Source organism: Oncorhynchus gorbuscha, linkage group LG18 (genome assembly GCF_021184085.1).
Source record: "Oncorhynchus gorbuscha isolate QuinsamMale2020 ecotype Even-year linkage group LG18, OgorEven_v1.0, whole genome shotgun sequence".
Taxonomy (NCBI): Eukaryota; Metazoa; Chordata; class Actinopteri; order Salmoniformes; family Salmonidae; genus Oncorhynchus; species Oncorhynchus gorbuscha.
In genome coordinates this window covers 32,938,298-32,943,939 of record NC_060190.1, presented here as the reverse complement: position 1 = coordinate 32,943,939, position 5,642 = coordinate 32,938,298, and positions in this window count along the sequence as shown.

Below are 5,642 nucleotides of genomic sequence, written 5' to 3'. Positions count from 1 at the left end.
GTATATCATCTAAGTGTTGTTAGCCAATCACAGGCTATGTTGTTACCAGTTCCCAGCAACCTACATCAGACAACCAGACAACCATGGCATTCAGTCAAATAAAGGAGTTCATAGGTGTTCCCAGAGGGTCCATGCTATTCAGGATTGTTGGGATGTCCCTCCCTCAATCAACTATACATGTAAAATGGTTAGGTTTAGTGTTAGTTAAGGGTTATAGTTTAGGGTTTCAGGGTAGGGACGTCCTAAGGAATCTGGATTGCAGTTCTGGATGAGTTGTAGGGGTTTAATGGCACAGGCAGGGAGCCCAGCCAACAGCGAGTTGCAGTAATCCAGACGGGAGATGACAAGTGCCTGGATTAGGACCTGTGCCGCTTCCTGTGTGAGGCAGGGTCGTACTCTGCGGATGTTGTAGAGCATGAACCTACAGGAACGGGCCACCGCCTTGATGTTAGTTGAGAACGACAGGGTGTTGTCCAGGATCACGCCAAGGTTCTTAGCGCTCTGGGAGGAGGACACAATGGAGTTGTCAACCGTGATGGCGAGATCATGGAACGGGCAGTCCTTCCCCGGGAGGAAGAGCAGCTCCGTCTTGCCGAAGTTCAGCTTGAGGTGGTGATCCGTCATCCACACTGATATGCCTGCCAGACATGCAGAGATGCGATTCGCCACCTGGTCATCAGAAGGGGGAAAGGAGAAGATTAATTGTGTGTCATCTGCATAGCAATGATAGGAGAGACCATGTGAGGTTATGACAGAGCCAAGTGACTTGGTGTATAGCGGGAATAGGAGAGGGCCTAGAACAGAGCCCTGGGGGACACCAGTGGTGTTTTTTCAGAAGGGGTGCAACTCTCGCTCTCTTGAAGACGGAAGGGACGTAGCCAGCGGTCAGGGATAAGTTGATGAGCGAGGTGAGGTAAGGGAGAAGGTCTCCGGAAATGGTCTGGAGAAGAGAGGAGGGGATAGGGTCAAGTGCTCCCGGTCTGCGGGCAGGTTGTTGGGCGGCCCCGGCCGTCACAAGACGCGAGATTTCATCTGGAGAGAGAGGGGAGAAAGAGGTCAGAGCACAGGGTAGGGCACTGTGAGCAGAACCAGTCTCTTCCGGTGTCGTTTGACTTAGCAAACGAGGATCGGATGTCGTCGACCTTCTTTTCAAAATGGTTGACGAAGTCATCTGATCCAGGAACAACCACTTTACAATAGTAATTGAGAAGGTCTCCGGAAATGGTATTCCTGGAGAAAGAGGAGGGGTTTGTCTCCGGTGAGAGAGGGAGGAGGGGGGGAGGGGGAGGAGGATTCAGGAGGGAGGAGAAGGTGGCAAAGAGCTTCCTAGGGTTAGAGGCAGATGCTTGGAATTTAGAGTGGTAGAAAGTGGCTTTAGCAGCAGAGACAGAGGAGGAAAATGTAGAGAGGAGGGAGTGAAAGGATGCCAGGTCCGCAGGGAGGCGAGTTTTCCTCCATTTCCGCTCGGCTGCCCGGAGCCCTGTTCTGTGAGCTCGCAATGAGTCGTCAAGCCACGGAGCGGGAGGGAGGACCGAGCCGGCCTGGAAGAAAGGGGACATAGAGAGTCAAAGGATGCAGAAAGGGAAGAGAGGAGGGTTGAGGAGGCAGAATCAGGAGATAGGTTGGAGAAGGTTTGAGCAGAGGGAAGAGATGATAGAATGGAAGAGGAGAGAGTAGCGGGGGGGGAGAGAGAGCGAAGGTTGGGACGGCGCGATACCATCCGAGTAGGGGCAGTGTGGGAAGTGTTGGATGAGAGCGAGAGGGAAAAGGATACAAGGTAGTGGTCGGAGACTTGGAGGGGAGTTGCAATGAGGTTAGTGGAAAAACAGCATCTAGTAAAGATGAGGTCGAGCGTATTGCCTGCCTTGTGAGTAGGGGGGGAAGGTGAGAGGGTGAGGTCAAAAGAGGAGAGGAGTAGAAAGAAGGAGGCAGAGAGGAATGAGTCAAAGGTAGATGTGGGGAGGTTAAAGTCGCCCAGAACTGTGAGAGGTGAGCCATCCTCAGGAAAGGAGCTTATCAAGGCATCAAGCTCATTGATGAACTCTCCGAGGGGACCTGGAGGGCGATAAATGATAAGGATGTTAAGCTTGAAAGGGCTGGTAACTGTGACAGCATGAAATTCAAAGGAGGCGATAGACAGATGGGTAAGGGGAGAAAGAGAGAATGACCACTTGGGAGAGATAAGGATCCCGATGCCACCACCCCGCTGACCAGAAGCTCTCGGGGTGTGCGAGAACACGTGGGCGGACGAAGAGAGAGCAGTAGGAGTAGCAGTGTTATCTGTGGTGATCCATGTTTCTGTCAGTGCCAAGAAGTCGAGGGACTGGAGGGAGGCATAGGCTGAGATGAACTCTGCCTTGTTGGCTGCAGATCGGCAGTTCCAGAGGCTACCGGAGACCTGGAACTCGTTCTGTTCTGTTGTTTTTGTATTTAGTTTCAGTTATTTCATGTACCACAATTCTTTCATTAAAGTCATGAGTAACATACACACTGCATTTCGGTCCGACTCTCTTCATTCAACAGACGAACGTCGTTACACCTGTCTCCGGATTACATCTTCAAACTAAGGCCAACCATGGCATCCGACAGGAGACGCGTCCATCCATGATGTATATAGGTAAGATAATGTAACTCGCTAGACTTTCAGATATTACATGTTTAAAATTTTGACAGAAAGTGGTTTCATTTCAAGTTAAAGTGTTGGCTGGCCAGCTAGCTAACGTAACATGTATGATCTTATTATTCGTATCTCAGAGCCATTTGCCTGACTAGTTATAGCCTAATGTTAGCTAGCTAATATTGAACCTGATTGGTTAGCTCCCTGCAGATTCATGCAGCGTAGTAACGTCATGAGCTGGGATTATGGTTCATTGTTTAGCTAAAAGACTCTCATCTGAGTGTGTCAGCCTAACTAGCTCTGCTAGGGCGAGTAAAATGGTCAGAGTGGGGTGTTTTCTCATTCGGGTCTGGAAGTAGCTAGCCAATGTTAGCCAGTTAGCTTGGGTGCTTGACTGCTGTTATGGTCAGAACGTTCGGATCAACCCTACTCATCGGCCAGAGTGTCCAGTGTGCGCTCTGAGAGCAAAATGCTCTGAATTTTCGAACGGACAATCTGACAGCACAGTGGCAGTCATCAGCGCTCTGGTTAACATAACAGCCTAACCAGTTCTGCTAGGGCGAGCAATGTTCAGTGAGCGGTTCTCTCATTTGTGTCTGGAAGTACAAACAAGCTAGCAAGTTAACTTCTCTGCGCACCAAACCCGTTAGGGGGATTAAATTCGACACCATATGGTGATCGCTACATAAATAGTCATATTAAACATTCATGAAAATACAATTGTCTCACATGGTTCGAAAGCCTAGAATCTTGCTAATCCAACTGCATTGTCAGATTTAAAAAGTGATTTATTGCGAAATAATACGCTGTGATTATCTGAGCACAGACCCCCATACCAAACTACTTATTCAGCCAGCACATGCGTAACAAAATCAGAGATTGCATTGCATCGTTTACCTTTGAAGATCTTGCTCGGGTTGCAATCTCAAGGCTCATTGTTAGACAATGAATGGCCTTTTGTTCGGTTAAATACATTTTTTATAGCCTAACACAAAACATTTTGTGAATGCTTATCTCGTTGAATTTTGTGTCATTCAATTTTCGATGTAACATCCAACGTAAAATAGACAGACTTCCCCTGACTTTATCCAGTCATGTTTGGTTTCCTTGCAATCAACTGTTTGTTTGTAAACCATCCAAACCTGATGGGTCATTTTGCGGGACGTATTGACCCGGAAAAACCGATTGGAAGACAACAAGTGACGAGCCCATTGTGCACCAATTATACGACCACTGTCTCATTGATTGACTGTATTTTAACCCAATGGCCACTGATCATCTTGAAATCTAGCTGGGTAGATAGCCAATGAGCAGAGGTAAACGCCAATATCCCATGATTCTTTGCTGTAAGACAAACCTTTCCATTGAACGTTGGCGTAAGGACCGTTCTTTCGCCATTGCCAATTCAACCATGAAGGAGCAAAGCTTATTACGCACAGCAGTATTTCGGTGACTTGCATCTTCAGCTGTTTATTTATCCAACATCATGGCAAATAAGTCAAGGAAAGCTAATTCTAAGACTAGATATACGAATGTAGAAACAATTTTAGAGGAAATTCAGTGAAATTCAGTGAAAGTGAGACAGATCTGTTTTTTGAAGACTCCGTTTTGAAGACTCTGAAACTGAGGCATATTTTTTGGAATGGAGAGGACATTGTTTTGGACTGGTACGTTGCTCTCATGCTAATGCCGTTGTTTGAAATTAATATAAAATATTATTTGTGATTGTTTTTACATTTTATTTGCAAAATATAAAGATGTAATGAAATGGGTAAAGTACAGGTTAGCTAGTCATTGTGAGTGAGGGTCTGTTTGTTTGTATGAGAACGACCATAGCCTATGTCTGTGTGTGTGTGTGTGTGTGTGTGTGTGTGTGTGTGTGTGTGTGTGTGTGTGTGTGTGTGTGTGTGTGTGTGTGTGTGTGTGTGTGTGTGTGTGTGTGTGTGTGTGTGTGTGTGTGTGTGTGTGTGTGTATACAGTGGGGGAAAAAGTATTTAGTCAGCCACCAATTGTGCAAGTTCTCCCACTTAAAAAGATGAGAGAGGCCTGTAATTTTCATCATAGGTAAACTTCAACTATGACAGACAAAATTAGAAAAAAAAATCCAGATAATCACATTGTAGGATTTTTAATGAATTATTTGCAAATTATGGTGGAAAATAAGTATTTGGTCACCTACAAACAAGCAAGATTTCTGGCTCTCACAGACCTGTAACTTCTTCTTTAAGAGGCTCCTCTGTCCTCTACTCGTTACCTGTATTAATGGCGCCTGTTTGAACTTGTTATCAGTATAAAAGACACCTGTCCACAACCTCAAACAGTCACACTCCAAAATCCACTATGGCCAAGACCAAAGAGCTGTCAAAGGACACCAGAAACAAAATTGTAGACCTGCACCAGGCTGGGAAGACTGAATCTGCAATAGGTAAGCAGCTTGGTTTGAAGAAATCAACTGTGGGAGCAATTATTAGGAAATGGAAGACATACAAGACCACTGATAATCTCCCTCGATCTGGGGCTCCACGCAAGATCTCACCCCGTGGGGTCAAAATGATCACAAGAACGGTGAGCAAAAATCCCAGAACCACACGGGGGGACCTAGTGAATGACCTGCAGAGATCTGGGACCAAAGTAACAAAGCCTACCATCAGTAACACACTACGCCGCCAGGGACTCGAATCCTGCAGTGCCAGACGTGTCCCCCTGCTTAAGCCAGTACATGTCCAGGCCCATCTGAAGTTTGCTAGAAAGCATTTGGATGATCCAGAAGAAGATTGGGAGAATGTCATATGGTCAGAGGAAACCAAAATATAACTTTTTGGTAAAAACTCAACTTGTTGTGTTTGGAGGACAAAGATTCCAAAGAACACCATACCTACTGTGAAGCATGTGGATGAAAACATCATGCTTTTTTCTGCAAAGGGACCAGGATGACTGATCCTTGTAAAGGAAAGAATGAATGAGGCCATGTATCGTGAGATTTTGAGTGAAAACCTCCTTTCATCAGCAAAAGCATTGAAGATGA